This window comes from Giraffa tippelskirchi, chromosome 4 (assembly GCF_054371585.1).
Source record: "Giraffa tippelskirchi isolate mGirTip1 chromosome 4, T2T-mGirTip1v1.2.pri, whole genome shotgun sequence".
Taxonomy (NCBI): Eukaryota; Metazoa; Chordata; class Mammalia; order Artiodactyla; family Giraffidae; genus Giraffa; species Giraffa tippelskirchi.
In genome coordinates this window covers 52,862,722-52,880,124 of record NC_137278.1, presented here as the reverse complement: position 1 = coordinate 52,880,124, position 17,403 = coordinate 52,862,722, and the positions used below count along the sequence as shown (strand labels likewise).

Below are 17,403 nucleotides of genomic sequence, written 5' to 3'. Positions count from 1 at the left end.
GCCAGCCTTCTGGTCTCTGAGCCTCTGTTGATCTGGAAATTCCCTGGTGTCCCTTCCGGCAAGCTCGTGCTTGAGCTCAGTCGTGTCCGACTCTTCTGCGACCCCATGGACTGTAGCCCATCAGGGTCTTCTGTCCATGGCATTTTTCAAGCAAGAATACTAGATCAGGGGATCTAGTATTTCCTACTCCAGGGGATTCTCCCAACCTAGGGATCAAACTCACATTTCTTGTGTCTCATGCATTGGCAGGCGAATTCTTTACCACTTGTGCCACCTGGGAAGCCCACCTGCTATAATCCGCCAAAACAAAACTCAGGATCATCAACCAACACAGGATATCCAAAAACCAGGAGAGACTCATTCAAATCTGTCCAGACTGCCAGAGCAGTTGGATGGACACAAGGGACCCCTGCTGCCAAGGCTCTGGATCCTCCTAGAGTTCAAGCGGGAGAGGAATCTGCTCTGGTCCCGTTGCCAGTCGCCGTAAGGCAAAGGGAATCTGCTCTGGTCCCTTTGCCAGTCGCCGTAACTATTAAAAAACAGTCACAACCTAGAAGCCGAGAGTTACATTTTATTCAGTGGGAATTTTTAGGACTTCAGGCCCAGGAGATAGTATCTCAAGAAACCCTGCAAGAACTACTCCAAGCTCAGCGGAGGTAAACAGATGGATCTTTTCCCCAACACTTCAGATGGTACCCAGATGGAGATGCAGGGGAGTGTGCAGGGACCCCCAAGTGTGAGGCTCAACTGTGGCTGTTCATGTCAAGAGAATAAGGGACCCCCACACCCAGGTTTGTGCTTCCTTCCTCTGTTTTAATGCAACATCTTTCCGTTCCCCCTGCCACCTCCTCCTCTCCTGCTCCAGTCCTGGCTTGTCAGCCTGATGAAGGGACTTCAGCACTAACTGTCCCCTCCCTTCTGCCTCTGAGTACCATTCTACATGTTAATGCTCCTCTCAATAGGAGTGAGGCAAACATTCTTGCCACTCAGTTCTCACTGGGCACCTCTGGTCACTGCAGTGCCAGTTCAGCCTGACAGGAGCTGGTCAAAGGATGACTGCATGGAGTGCAAGCTTGTCAGCCGCTGTCAGTGACGGATGGGAAGGATAATTCAGGCTACAGTGACATTACAGGAAGGAGGCCTGAAAAGAATTGTTCCCTGCTGTTTGGAAATCATAAGATCCAGTTTATCCTTGGTAGCAAAGTGGACCCTGCTTTTCTGTTAGGAAGTACATATTTCTACCATCATTGCAGTCTTTGTTGGGACAGAAAAATGAACCAGCTGAGCTCCTTTCCCAACTCCATGAATGCTGATGTCTGTTTCAGGAGCTATATGCTAGAAGTGATGTAAGGATAACATAGGAACCAATGCACCAGAGGGCTTCCTAGATGGTGCTATTGGTAAAGAATCTGCCTGCCAATGCAAGAGATGCATGTTCCATCCCTGGGTCTAAAACATTTGCTGGAGTAACAAATGGCAACCCAATCCAGTATTCTTGCCTGGGAAATCCTATGGACAGAGGGGTCTGGTGGGCTACAGTCCATGCAGTCACAAACAGTTGGACATGACTGAGCACACACACATAGCGCCCCAGAAAGAGGCAGTGAATTGTAGGTGACTCAAATCAGGGCCAGAGAAGGCAATGGCACCCTACTCCAGTACTCTTGCCTGGACAATCCCATGGACAGAGGAGCCTGGTAGGCTGCGGTTCATGGGGTCGCTAAGAGTTGGACACGACTGAGCGTCTTCACTTTCACTTTTCACTTTCATGCATTGGAGAAGGAAATGGCAACCCACTCCAGTGTTCTTGCCTGGAGAATCCCAGGGGCGGGGAAGCCTGGTGGGCTGCCGTCTATGGGGTCGCACAGAGTTGGACACAACTGAAGCGACTTAGCAGCAGCAGCAGCAGCATAGCAGGGCAAAGAGCCCTGGGCTGCTTAGCAAAAGATGAAGCCTCTCTACAGTTAGACATTACTTGAGTAGCTTTAGCTACTGTCTTGGTCAATTCAGGCTGCTATAACCAAATACCAGAGCCTGTGTGATTTATAAACAACACAGCGATTGAACCTGCATCTCCTGTGTCTCCTGCATTGTTGGTGGATTCTTTACCTGCTGAGACACTGGGGAAGCCCTTTACCCATGACCTAATCACCTCCCAAAGAACCCACCTCCTAATGCTGTCACCTTGGGAATTAAGATTTTAACATGGAAATCAGGGTTTCCCTGATGGCTCAGGGGGTAAAGAATCTGTCTGCCAATGCGGGAGACCTATGGTCAATCCCTGGGTCAGGAAGATCCCCTGGAGAAAGAAATGGCAACTCACTCCAGTATTCTTGCCTGAGAAATGCCATGGACAGGGAAGCCTGGCAGACTACAGTCCATGGGGTCACAAAGAGTCAGACATGATTGAGTGACTAAGCACGATGTAAATTTTTGGGAAACAAATCATATTCTTTGTTTCTGAGGTTCAAAGTTCTTTGCATCCTACTTCCAAGACCCTCAGCCCTTCACTTCTTGGAGAGGGGGTGGGGCTCTCTCTTAATTTCCATTTCTGCCAAGCCACATCAAACTCTAAGCTCCTCTCACTTGCTGTTCCAACCAGGTTGGTGCAGGCAGCTGTTCTTCCCTAGAATGTAAGGCACTGGGGTCCTGCATTCTTAAATCCCCCAAATATGTCTGGAACTTCTGTCTACTCCTTTTTGCCTCCCTACCCCCACTCCAGCTCAGTACTGGACTGAGAGACACACAAGACAGTTTATATTTGTTTTTTCACTCTCTGACTTTATTTCTCCCTCAGCCAATCTAGTCTAGATTGGTGGGGACCCTGGTACCTCACATACTCTTTTTTATTTGAAGACGCTAAATTTCATGTTCTGTATTCTTTAGGGCTTGGGCTTGAAATTAAAAACCCCCAAAGGTTTGCAAATAAAAAGCCATGATTTTTAAGTCTTGGCTATAATTTTCCAATTTTTTTTTAAAAGCTCTGGAGCATTATGAGACTCTGTTTCTTTCTATTCTGGGTAATTCTTTCCAGAGGGTAATACTTGTCATGGACTCAGGGGATGTAGATGAAAAACCTGGTAAGAAAGTGTGAAAGTGGGAGGGTGCAGGAAGAGCTGAACCAATCTAATCATACAATGGGATATATATCACATTTCCTTTTGCTTATGGCTTGTGGCATGTGTTGTCTTAGTTCCCCGATCAGGGATTGTACCTGTGCCTTGTGCAATGGAAGTACAGAGTTAACCACTGGACTGCCAGGAATTCACATAATTTATTTCAGTCCATTTTCCTCTGCTGGATACAAATTTTCCATGGCCAAAACAAACAGAGGATTCATAATCAGTCATTATTAGCAGCTTCATGTGAACTAGTTTCTCCTCTCTACAGAGGCTAAGTTCTGAAAGCTCTTGATATGGGAGAGTGGAGAGGCAAGATAAGGGCAGCAGAGAGGCCAGGCTTCCCTGTTGACTCAGTTAGTAAAGAATCCACCTGCAGTGCAATGCAGGAGACCTGGATTTGACCTCTTGATCGGAAAGATCCCCTGGAGAAGGAAATAGCCAACTACTCCAGTATTCTTGCCTGGGAAATCCCATGGACAGGGAATCCTGGTGGGCTACAGTCCATGCAGTTGCAAGAGTCAGACATGACTTAGCAAATAAACCACCACCACCAGTGGAAAGGTCAGGTGAGTTGGGAGGAAGGAGTAGCCAAGGGGCATTCTATGGGCAGTGGAAGGAAGGCTGTGACCAAGGGTTAAGGCTTGGGGAACGGAAAAGGGAGGGAGTACCCAAGATGACCTTCATGCACTTCCCAGTTATGCCAGGACTGGGGAAACTTGGGGTCACCACATCCAGGCAGAGGAAGAGAGAGGTCTATGTTCAAAGCCAGGTCAAGAATTGACTCAATGATTTGTAGAAGTACATAGGAGACAGACTTCTCAAATTTTCAGGTGACTGAAAGCGATGGAAGTAATTGCCAATAAGACAGAGATCAAAGCAGCAAAATAAAAATGAACATGAAAGGGGATGCCTAGGTCCCTTGGGGAGAAAGGCTGTTTAGGAACATAGGAGAGAAGAAGAGTCCTTGTATCATCTGAACCCATTATGGGGCAGTGTTCTAGGCTGGAAGATGGACACTCCTGAGGGGTGGGTGGGAGTTATCATCCTAAAATTAGAGCTTTTAAATTAGAAACTGTGGCAATTATCCAGCTGGAAGCTCCGAGTGGCCTGGAGTCCTGTAGTGGCAGTGGGTATAAGGATAAGGAGAAGATGCGTTCAATAAATATTTATGCACATATGACATTGAGAAAAGAGATGGAGTCAAGGATGACATCCAGATTTTCTGGTGTGAGAACCTGGGTGAATGGTAGGTGATTTATAAAAACAGGAAATACCAGAGAAGTTGATTACAAAGAGGAAACACAAAGATATTCGCATAAAGAACAAGTGAAAAGATTGGCCCCCCAACAGAGAACAAAAACCTCTTCCACTGTAATAGGAAGGAGATAGGCAGATGTATAAAATTTACAGGTACAATAAAACATGTAGCTGAGGGAGTGTGCATCTGAAGGCTTCTATCTTTTTCTCCAACAGTAGAACTGTAAATCATCTGTTGTAAGCAAAGTCAGGGGATAAAGAACGGAAATAAACATTCAGGGAAGAATAGATAAGATACGAAATGTCTTTTGCAAATAATGTGGCTGACAAGGGATTAGTCTCCAAAATTTACAAACAGCGTATGAGGCTCAACAGCATCAAACAAACAACTCAATCAAAAAAATGGGCAGAAGACCTAAATAGACATTTCTCCAAAGAAGATATGTGCGTACGTGCATGCTCAGTCGTGCCTGACTCTTTTGAGACCCCATGACTGTAGGCCACCAAGCTCCTCTGTCCATGGGATGTCCCAGGCAAGAATACTGGAGTGGGTTGCCATTTCCTTCTCTAGGGGATCTTCCCAAAGAAGACATGTGCATGCGTGCTAAGTCGCTTCAGTCGTGTCTCACTCTGTGGGACCCTTTGGATTGTAGCCTGCCAGACCCCTCTGTCCATGGAATTCTCCAGGCAAGAATACTGGAGTAGGTTGCCACGCCCTCCTCCAGGGGATCTTCCTGTCCCAGGGATCAAACCTGGGTCTCCTGCATTGCAGACAGTCTCTTTACCAACTGAGCTACCAGGGAAGCCCAAAGAAGACATACAGATGGCCAAAAGGCACATGAAAAGATGTCCAATATCTCTAATTATTAGAGAAATGCAAATCAAAACTACAAGGAGATATCATCTCACACCAGCCAGAATGGCTATCATCAAAAAATCCCAAAGCAATAAACGCTGCAGAAGGTGGGAACCCTCTACACTGTTGATGGGAATAAAAGTTGCTACAACCAATACCACTATGGAGAACAGTATGGAGGTTCCTTAAAAAACTAAAAACAGAGCCACCATATGACCCTGCAATCCCATTCGTGGGCATATATACAGGGAAAAACATGGTTCGAAAGGATACATTCACCACAATGTTCACTGGAGCACTGTTTACAATAGCTAAGACACGGACGCAACAGAGGAATGAATGTAAATGTCTGTGAATGCCCATCAACGGAGGAATGAATAAAGAAGATGTGGTACATTTATACAATGGAATATTACTCAGCTATTAAAAAGAATGAAATAATGCCATTTGCAGCAATATGGATGGACCTAGAGATTGTCATACTGAGTGAAGTCAGAAAGAGAAGGAAAAATATTGTTTGACATCCCTTATATGTGGAATCTAAAAAGAATGACACCAATGAACTTACAAAACGGAAAGAGACTCACAGACTTAGAGAACAAACTTATGGTTGCCTGTACACATTGCTGTATTTAAAATGAATAACCAACAAGGACCTATTGTAAAGCACATGGAACTCTACTCAATGTTATGTGGCAGTAGATGGGAGGGAAGTTTGGGGGAGAATGCAGACACGTATATGTATGACTGAGTCCCTTCGCTGTTCATCTGAAACTATTACAACATTGTTAATTGGCTATACCCCAATACAAAATAAAAAGTTCTAAAAAAAAAAGTATGAAATATCTTTTGTAAATAATAAGCACTGCCCCCTGGCTGGGCAGTATTGAAGAGCCAGCGAAGGCCAATAGTTATCAATTGACAATGGGATCAATCTTAAAATAGATACTTACAATAGTTATGTGTATTCATACCTTTTGTTAAATTATCAATAAGTAAAAGATCACTTAAAGTCTTTTGTGGGGGAAAAAAAAAGCACACCTGGACTAAGTGGGAACTAGAGATAATAAAATCCCATAAAATGCTATTTCATGTTTTGACTGATGCCAAGGATTTCTACTGTAAAAATATAAAAGTAAAATAATAAAATTAGAGCTTTTTTATGTACAGTGAGGCAAAATAGAATTTTTCTTTTATTGCACACGAATGAGAAAAACAGCTGGACCCTGTCTTTACGTTCTTTTCACTTTCCTGCATTGTCTCCCTGCTCTGTTCTGGATGACAAAACTGTATTTCCCAAATCTTTGCTTTGATCCCAAGCATCAGAAACCGTGATACTGTTTGATAGGCAGGGGAAAGAGGGATTCAGCTTTTTGCCTTGAAAGTGCCTTGTGTTTTGAGTTTGGACTCTCATTTTAAGATATCTCCACTAAAAACCATTCTATCACATGATGGCAGTAGAGACATAATCTAAATTTATAAGCTACGATTCATGCATACATCCCAATAGGGGGAAAGGTCTAATTTATGTTTGTCCATATATTTTTCTTTGGTTGGTGTTTGTGTTCTAAGTTTCTGGAGACATCAAACATAGAAAGGCCCTGTAATTCCAGACTGGATTAATGCAGACAGTATTTCATTCAGGAAGTAAGACCGTAAATAAGAGGAAGTACTTTTAGATGGTCTTTAAATTTTTTGAGATACCACTCAAATGCCCGCAAAGACCAAAATCAACTTACTACTTGCATTCTTAATTTTCTCTGCACCTCATTTCTTTCCTAGATAGAGACCATTTTTCAGGTTGGACAGGAGAGAAAGAGCACCTATGAAAGATGTTTTTCCGTTCCTGTTAACTTCACCCTACCTCTGAATTCTGTTTTATTTGAAGGAAATTTTCCTTCGTTCCTCAACAGTGCTAAACCAAGCAACAGGGAAAATGTGGACCCCATTAGGAAAGGTCAAAAACCTTTGACTGGGAAGATGTATATATTTTACCATTCTCTCTGGGTGTGTCTTTCTCAAGCCACAAAAGGGTTTTCTAGCAGCACCCATGTTTTTTTCAATAATGCCAAATTTTCTTCTGAGAGAGAATACAAACATTTGTCAGGAGTCATTCATTCCTTCAACGCACTAAAGATGGCTGTTAGGCACCACACACTAAGGAAATATGACCAGCTCATGTTAAGTGACCACTAACAACGTGTCATAGTGCTCTGAGTTCTTTACACATATTATTTCATTTGATCCTCTCCACCTTGCCATGAGGCAGTTACCAGCAATATTGCCATTCATGTTACAGATGAGGAAACTGCCACCCCAGGAGGCAAAGTAACACAGACAGCTAGTTAGGGGCCGACCCATGATTAACAACCAGGCAGTCTGCTCTTAAATATTGAGCTGCAGGAGACCAAGGTTCTCTCTTCAAGTAGTTTAGAATCTAGTAAAAATGAAAGCTTACAACTCTGAAGTTGACTTGCTGAATCAACGGGAGGTGACACTTTGGTGGCCTATTGAAAGTGACAGATGAAAAAGTGTTAGCAAGAACACAGGTCAGTTCATTAAGCATTCATGGCTTACACAGGGAAATATCCAGAGATAGGATATTCTTTCACCTGGATAGTGAGATGGATATTTCCTTTCTTTACTTCTCTCTGAATACTGCAAAGTTTTATCTAGGATCTTTAATAGAAATGTAAAGATATTTAGGATCAGAAATTTCAATTGGACATTTGATTTGGGAGAGGAGGACAGTGGATATTGGCCTATAATTTTGGAAATATTTTGGTCTGAATGCTTTTGTGAGTCTGTCGTTTTTTCACTCTTACTATTTTCTCTGTTTAAGTGCCTTCTTCCTAAGAGTCCCCTTTGAATCTGGAAAGCTCAGAAAAGACAAGGAAGTAGGCTACTAAGTTGTGATACTGAGTTAAAGGAAGAGATGGGAACTTTCAGACCTCCTTCTAGTTTGTCTTGGCTCAGGAAAGGAGGCAGGGATTTGGGGTAGAAGCTCTGCCGAGCAATAGAAAGTATGCATTTATGTGAAACATCTCTTTTGCTGTAATTCTCAAGAAACAAGGTGAGGCAGATGGAATGGATGAACCCAATGCTGGTCTTTTCATATGAAAACATATGAAAATCGATTCGCTTCCTTAATAGCAAAGGTGTCACTAGTTATATTCTTGGTACATCCAAAATCCTGTTAAGTTTATATTTTCCAATTAAATTTCATGCTAAGAATAACTGGGAATTGTTTAGCTCTTTGTGTCCTAGATAAAACTATTATTTTGGGATAATTTTAGTCCTCTCAGTTTTTGCTTTTCTACATTTTGAAATTTGCATGAGTTAGAAATAAACTCTCTAAAAACACCTGCTTTCTTTGTACTTTTAGAAAGCAGAGATGATTAAGTTCTTTGCTAGTCCACTTTTAACTGTCTAAAGTTTGAGAAAACAATCTTCAGAAGATAGATCATCAAATTGAGGCCATTCTTAGGGATTGTGACATTAACTGTTGCTAAGGATACTCAAAATGACAAAAATTCAAGGAATAAAAATAATGCTTGGCTTTCATTTTACTGTGGAATCATTTAACTATTAAAAGTGAGAAAATTTATTATACTGCAAGAGTTTATGTTTTCCCATTTCTAAACAGATAAATAAATACAGAAATGGGGCCATATTTCTCCCAAGATGAATGGCTTAAGACAACAGAGAAACTATTCACTAACAGCCATAATGAGTAGGGGCTAAAAATACAGCCACTTTATGATGTCTGCAGTAGCTCTTCAGCTTTCTGCATTTTATAGGATAGAAGAGAAAGTGTCTTCACTTGCTCTGACATGTCCTCTATTCATTGTGCTTACTCCATCTCTCAACACCATTTTCTGGTGTTCAGTGTATTTCCTTTTATTTTTACAATGACCAAGAAGCAGGTTGGCTTAGAAGACTAATCTGAGTGTGAGGAAGGGGGAGAAAGCAGGACCTGGTGTTATACTTTGACCAAAATGTCTATCTGTGTGAATCTAAAACCCTAGAAGTGAAATTTTCAGTCATTTGTCCTCATTTTTAAAAAATCTCAATGTTGCCAAGCATTCTTATTAAGAATAACAGTTTTATTCTTATTAAGCATTCTTAATAAGAATGCTTGGCAACACTGAGATTTAACAAAAATAAGAATAAATGGTCAAAAATTTCATTATTAAAAAAATGCATTTGAATCAGTTCTAATGAGATGGATGAAACTAGAGCCTATTATACAGAGTGAAATAAGTCAGAAAGAAAAACACCAAAACAGTATATTAAGACATATATATGGAATTTAGAAAGATGGTGACAACAACCTTACATGCAAGACAGCAAAAGAAGCACAGATATAAAGAACAGACTTCTGGACTCTGGGGGAGAAGGCGAGGGTGGGGTGATTTGAGAGAATAGCATTGAAACATGTCTATTATATTACCATATGTGAAATAGATGACCAGTCCAAGTTTGATGCATGAAATAGGGCACTCAAAGCTGGTGCACTGGGATAACCCAGAGGGATGGGCTGGGGAGGGAGGTGGGAGGGGGGTTCCGGATGGGGACACACATGTACACCTGTGGCTGATTCACGCCCATGTATGGCAAAAACCACAGCCAGTTCAGTTCGGTTCAGTCACTCAGTCTTGTCTGACTCTTTGCGACCCCATGAACCACAGCACCCCAGGCCTCCTTGTCCATTACCAACTCCCTAAGTCCACCCAAACCCATGTCCATTGAGTCAGTGATGCCATCCAACCATCTCATCCTCTGTCGTCCCCTTCTCCTCCTGCTCCCAATCTTTCCCAGCATCAGGGTCTTTTCAAATGAGTCAGCTCTTTGCATCAGGTGGCCAAAGTATTGGAGTTTCAGCTTCAACATGAGTCCTTCCAATGAACACCCAGGACTGATCTCCTTTAGGATGGACTGGTTGGATCTCCTTGAAGTCCAAGGGACTCTCAAGAGTCATCTCCAACACCACAGTTCAAAAGCATCAATTCTGCGGCGCTTAGCTTTCTTTATAGGCCAACTCTCACATCCATACATGACCACTGGAAAAACCATAGCCTTGACTAGACGGATCTTTGCGGGCAAAGTAATGTCTCTGCTTGTTAATATGCTGTCTAGGTTGGTCATAACTTTCCTTCCAAGGAGTAAGTGTCTTTTAATTTCATGGCTGCAGTCACCATCTGCAGTGATTTTGGAGCCCAGAAAAACAAAGTCTGCCACTGTTTCCAGTGTTTCCCCACCTATTTGCCATGAAGTGATGGGACCGGATGCCATGATCTTAGTTTTCTGAATGTTGAGCTTTAAGCCAACTTTTTGACTCTCCTCTCTCACTTTCACCAAGAGGCTCTTTAGTTCTTCTTCACTTTCTGCCATATGGGTGGTGTCATCTGCATATCTGAGGTTATTGATATTTCTCCCAGCAATCTTGATTCCAGCTTGTGCTTCCTCCAGCCTAGCGTTTCTCATGATGTACTCTGCATATAAGTTAAATAAGCAGGGTGACAACATACAGCCTTGACATACTCCTTTTCCTATTTGGAACCAGTCTGTTGTTCCATGTCCAGTTCTAAGTGTTGCTTCCTGACCTGCATACAGGTTTCTCAGGAGGTAGGTCAGATGGTCTGGTATTCCCATCTCTTTCAGAATTTTCCAGTTTATTGTGATCCACACAGTCAAAGGCTTAGGCATAGTCAATGAAGCAGAAATAGATGTTTTTCTGGAACTCTCTTGCTTTTTCGATGATCCAGCGGATGTTGGCAATTTGATCTCTGGTTCCTCTGCCTTTTCTAAAACCAGCTTGAACATCTGGAAGTTCACGGTTCACGTATTGCTGAAGCCTGGCTTGGAGAATTTTGAGCATTACTTTACTAGCCTGTGAGATGAGTACAATCGTGCGGTAGTTCGAGCATTCTTTGGCATTGCCTTTCTTTGGGATTGGAATGAAAACTGCCCTTTTCCAGTCCTGTGGCCACTGCTGAGTTTTCCATATTTGCTGACATATTGAGTGCAGCACTTTCACAGCATCATCTTTTAGGATTTGAAATAGCTCAACTGGAATTCCATCACCTCCACTAGCTTTGTTTGTAGTAATGCTTCGTAAGGCCCACTTGACTTCACATTCCAGGATGTCTGGCTCTAGGTGAGTGATCACACCATTGTGATTGTCTGGATCATGAAGAACTTTTTTGTACAATTCTTCTGTGTATTCTTGCCACCTCTTCTTAATATCTTCTGCTTCTGTTAGGTCCCTACCATTTCTGTTTTATTGAGCCCATCTTTGCATGAAATGTTCCCTTGTTATCTCTCATTTTCTTGAAGAGATCTCTAGTCTTTCCCATTCTATTGTTTTCCTCTATTTCTTTGCACTAATCTCTGAGGAAGGCTTTCTTATCTCTTTTTGCTATTCTTTGGAACTCTGCATTCAAATGGGTATATCTTTCCTTTTCTCCTTTGCTTTTTGCTTCCTGTCTTTTCACAGCTATTTGTACGGCCTCCTCAGACAGCCATTTTGCTTTTTTGCATTTCTTTTTCTTGTAAAGTAATTAGCCTCCAATTAAAATAAATGAATTAATTAAAAAAAAAGAATAAATAAGGTAGTATTACAAAATAGAAAAAGTACTGGGTCCACTAGCAGGGTTACTCTCAGGTTGCATTTAAATAGTCAAAGCTCGTTTCTATGGAAGGTGCCATTGTATGTCCTACAGAAAGAAACCCATTCATTTTCAGTTACCCCTTCCTCTGATTCAGAGGCTTTCCCAGATGTCTCAATGGCAAAGAATCCACCTGCCAATGCAGGAGACACAGGTTTGATCCCTGGGTTGGGAAGATCCCCTGGAGAAGGAAATGGCAACCGACTCCAGTCTTCCTGCCTGGAGAATCCCATATACAGGGGAACCTGGCAGGCTACAGTCCATGAGGTCACAAAAGAGTTGGATACCACTTAGTGACTAAACAACAACAACCCTGATTCAGAGAGCCACACAGGGCCTGAGAGGACTAATAAGGTCATTAGCTGACATGAGTTCAAATGATAAATTCTGAAGAAATGGGGAGTTAAAAAGACTCACAGTTCAGAAAGTAGAGGGTGTTCTAATCAGTTTACTTTTCTGTTTATTGAGCTCATCAAAATTCAGGGGAAACTAAATTATTATCATCTCCTTTTACTGTGTCAATTCTTTTGACTGACCTTACATGATTCTCCATAAAGAAGCAGACCAACCTGGTCAGTTCTGGGCTTTGGTGTGTTCATTCACAAAAGACCTCTGGAGCATTAGATGTTCTCATTGTAATGGGGCAGCCGAGCCTATGACACAGTGACTCTTTCCATTTTCTGGGAAATAGTCTCCCCCTCTCATCTATAGGAATGGGCTTCCAGTTCCACATTGGTTCGACATGACTCTTTTCCCTTGGGAAGGACTAAACTCTATCAGGAGTTGAAATTTGTCTCCAATTGGGAATATTTTTTTCCTGAGTTTGGAAGGGAGAGGGAGATGGAGAGAGACACAGAGAGAAAGAGAACAGATAAAACATGCAGTGTCAGGGGCTTTGGGGTGGCCATGTTCCCCTACAGTCAATGGAGAGAAAGCTGAGAAAGTTGGTGTGGAGTAAAGAAGTCAGAAAAAGCAGCAGCAACAGATTTTCACTTTTTTTTCCTCCTTCGGTTTTGTGTGAATATCTACATCCCTGTAATATACCGCCCAATTTATTTCACCTAGGTCAAATTGTTTTCTGTAACTTGCAATCAAAGGATTGCAACTAGCAATCCTAACTAGCTAGCCTAACTAACATAGCTTAAAGAAGACACTGATGATTTACTTGGCTTGTGGATTTATTTCCAATAATTTAAAATATAAATCTGAAGAATGGCTTTGCCCAATTTGATGTGACATTAGAATAGGAAAGACAGGTACAGACTAAATGGGGCATAAAGTATGCTTCGGAATTAATACAGAACAGACATCAGCCTCTTACCATCTTTAAGATAGTGGGCGTATCATTTAGCCTCTCTGAGCCTTGGTTTCCTTAACTTTAAAATGGAAATTATGGGTATTATAGAAGATTATTATTAAATTTAATAAGCTATGATATGTAAGGCTGCTAGTTAGCAAAATGAAGACACTCCCTCCTAGTTAGGGAAAGTTTCTGTTCGGGAAAAGCTATTAATTTGCCATTCTTTTCTTTTTTTCTGTCCTGCTCAGTGTTGGCTCAGGAACTAGAGAGGACTAAATCTAGGCATGGAAGAGTTACAGTGTCTCCAAAGAGAGTCTGGACAGGTAGGAGGTACAGATGGGCTGAGGATTCTGTAAGGAGAGCCTTCTCCAATAAATAAAGCAGAGAAGAGCAAATACAAGCTTCACTTACCTGACTGTTCTGATGATGACCTGGCCAGGCTGATAGATTCACAGTGACTAATGAGAAAGCTGCAGGAACCATACTACAGGGAGGTTCCATTCTCTATAGTCTGAGGTTCTGGTGCATTTTTATATGATGCTGAATTTATAGTCAGCACCTATGTTTCATGGAGCCTCTTAAACAAGGGTTTCTCAGCCTCAGTGTTATTGCCTTTTGGGGCCCACAGTTCTTTGTTGTGTGGGCTGTTCCATACATTGTAGGGATGTTTAGCAGCATTTCTATCCCTCATCTACCAGTTGGGACAACCAAAAATATCACAAATGTCTGAAGACATTACCAAGTGGCCCTAGGGTGGCACAAGATCACCCATGCTTGAGAACCATTACTCTAAAAAAAACAAACAAAAAAAAAACACATTTTTTTTAACAGATTAGTAACTCTGTTTTAATCAGGGACTCCAATCTTAGATAAAACAGTCAGTAGAAATGGGACATTCCATCTTCAACCTCTTATTCTTACAAATGACCCTGATGGCATCACATACAACTTGTGAGAGAGCTGGATTTGGAACGGGAAGACAAAAGTTCAGATTCTTTCCTGGTCTCCTACGAAGTGGGGAACTTGAGACTTGAGTTGGGGAAACCCAATACCCAGCTCTCTGGATTCTGACTGATAACAGACATGAAAATCACTAGCCATACCATGATCAAAGCTGTGGGTTAATATCTGCTGCTGCTGCTGCTGCTGCTAAGTCACTTCAGTCGTGTCCGACTCTGTGCGACCCCATAGACGGCAGCCCACCAGGCTCCCCGGTCCCTGGGATTCTCCAGGCAAGAACACTGGAGTGGGTTGCCATTTCCTTCTCCAATGCACGAAAGTGAAAAGTGAAAGTAAAGTCGCTCAGTCGTGTCCGACTCTTCCCGACCCCATGGACTGTGGCCTACCAGGCTCCTCTGTCCATGGGATTTTCCAGGCAAGAGTACGGGAGTGGGGTGCCATTGCCTTCTCTGATCTAGGCTATGCAAAATCATACCTAAATGCCTGGTCACGTGCATGGGGTAATGTGGCTTAGTTGGGGGTTTTCTTCCCCTGCCCTTTACTCTATATGATTTTGGACTCAGTGTTTGAGGAGATCTGCCTAGGAGACTTTGAAACACACTTTCCCAGCCTGCAGTAAGCAATTATATATCTAATTTGTTTTTCTGAGAGCATTGAAAGCAGTGGGCATCCTCCACCCACTGGATAGACGCTCCACTTACACAGTTGAAACTCTGGACCAAGGAGCCTGTCAGTAGAGCTGAGCTTAACTCACCCACAGATGCCAGCCAAGAACCAGGGATTCGTTTCCACTCTGCGTCTGTGCAGAGGACCTCGCCCTGGCCCCGCCCCCTGGAGCCGCTGCCCAATCAGTGACCACTGTCACTAATTCTGGCTTTGGGATGAGAGTGAGTGATGCTTAGGAAGAAATAGAAGGCAACAAGGGGCAAGTGTTCCCACTTAAGAGATGCAGCATTCTCCTTTGTCAGCAGGGTATATGTGAAGAAAATTTTTTAAAAAGAGCATGTTTGGGACTTGGTTATCAGTAGTTATTAGTGCTATTTAAAGGGAAGGTTTAAAGGTTTGTCTAGCTAAAAATCACCAGACTTCAAATTGACACGGGTCCTTTCCTCAGTTCACCACTCCCCATACACATCGTGGCCGGAAGTGGAGATTATGTTGATTTGGCATCTGAGACCCAGCAGGAACAGAGAGGATTAGAAAACTAAATGTCCAAGTCTCAGAGTATGCTTGATCCAGGAGTTATGAAGAGGAGCAGGGAGCTTTTAGATTAAGCCCACTCCTTTAGGTAGCATTTAAAATATTAACAAAGAAAAACAAACGGTTGGAAAAATCCTTATATGATCTTGAACAGTGAACACCACCTGTTTTGTGTTGTTTTGTGTTTGAAATGATGTAGGATGACTCCTGCTGATCCTTGGTGTGTGCACAGCGTGGCCCCCAGTGGACACAGGCAGACCTGTTTCTGGATTTCTTCTGCCTACTTTTCATAGTTGCTTCTGACTATCATTAGGGGCAGTAGCTCACTAGGGTCGGAATTTGTCAAAAGATTATTAGAATTTCCTGCTGAAAATCCCAGTATAGGTTAAGATACCAAATGACTAGACTTATTAGAAAAGTCTCTAAAATAGGAGTGAACAGATTGCATGAGGGCTTATGGCATATTTCTGTACGTCATGAATAGTATTAATTAATGGACTTTGTAATATCTATTTTGAAAATTTATGACCTCTATCTTTTCTTTCTCTCTTTAAGAACAAACAGATAATATTTTCTTCTGAATAGCTGAAGTTTTAAATAACTGACCTTTATTAAATGTGTGATAGAATGCATACTGATAGCACTTAAGTTCAAACAATATTATTTGGAAATAAAAATTTTTAGGAAGGGAATTCATTTTGCTATTAGATTTTTTTTTGTCAGGAACCATAGAATAACTCAACAGTCAACAAAGAATTGAGGGAGAATACATTAAGACATATTTTGGAAAACAGTTGTTCAAAATATGTGCATACATCTTTGTCAACTTAACTAAATAAATGGCTTAGCCTAGTCTAGAAATCATGTACCCAAGACATGCTTCTATGAACAGTGTTTTAAAATTAGCATTGTGAATGCTCTTTTTAATACTATAAAGCTTCCTTTATCTAAAGCTGAAATTCACTGAAGACATCTATGGTGGTGTCTACCATGAGTGAGGCAGGCAATTTTGGCATTTTATTGGGAAGCTGCTGCTGCTAAGTCGCTTCAGTCATGTCCAACTCTGTGTGACCTCACAGACGGCAGCCTGCCAGGGTCCTCCATCCCTGGAATTCTCCAGGCAAGAATACTGGAGTGGGTTGCCATTTCCTTCTCCAACACATGCATGCTAAGTCGCTTCAGTCGTGTCCAACTCTATGCGACCCTATGGACAGAAGCCCACCAGGCTCCTCTGTCCACAGGATTCTCTAGGCAAGAATATTGGAGTGGGTTGCCATTTCCTTTTCCATTATTGGGAAGGGAGAGAGTCATATATGGAGAAGTGTTTTCAGAAGTTCATTTGAGGATCAGATGTCCCCAAGGGCTGATGGAGCCCAGAGTCTATGCCTTTTTCTTATAAGTTGCATTTCTAGTGTCCCTAGAAGAGAACTCTTCCTGAAAATTCATCTGGTCTACTTAGACCTCTCTTTTCCATTCTTTCCTATGGAGTAAGTAGATTTTTCTACGTGTAATTTGGGATAGTCTGGGAAGACAGCTTCTAACTTTGCTCCCCTTAGATGAAATAAGAGCAAAAAGTGAGTCAAATTCTGCTCATATTTTTATCAATTGTGTTAACAAAGATGAGATTTTTAAGGTGATGCATTTAAAATGCTAGCATTGTGCTGGACACATAGTAAATATTCAATAAACTATGTAATGTTTTATAACTTTCAAATTACTATTACTGACACAAAATTCTTGTTTATTTATGATTCACAAAAACTATCTGACAATTGAAAATGTCTCCTCTCTCTCCCCAGTGCTGTAGAATATGAGGGTTGGATGATTTCAAGGGGATGCTGTGATCTTCTGAGGTCTCCCCTCCTCTGTCCCCTTGTCCGTATACCAGATGGGTTCACCCAAAGGAGATGAGAGACGTGTCAAGGTGATCCAATTTGGAGATGATGCTCATTTCATCTATACTTTTCTCAATACACTCTGATTGAGTCTTAATTGACACCAAGATTGTTGTGAGTAGGACTGAAAGACCTCTTAGTC

General features: G+C 42.0%; 1 long non-coding RNA gene across 1 annotated transcript in view; it reads left to right on the top strand.

Moving 5' to 3' along the window:
* The first annotated feature begins 7,497 nt into the window (after positions 1-7,497).
* LOC145547407 (uncharacterized) overlaps positions 7,498-17,403 on the top strand; it is a 71,172-nt gene continuing 61,266 nt past the window's right edge. The window contains exons 1-2 of the long non-coding RNA XR_014083814.1: positions 7,498-7,784; positions 13,455-13,529. This is a non-coding gene — a long non-coding RNA (uncharacterized LOC145547407). The remainder of the gene's footprint in view (positions 7,785-13,454; positions 13,530-17,403) is intronic.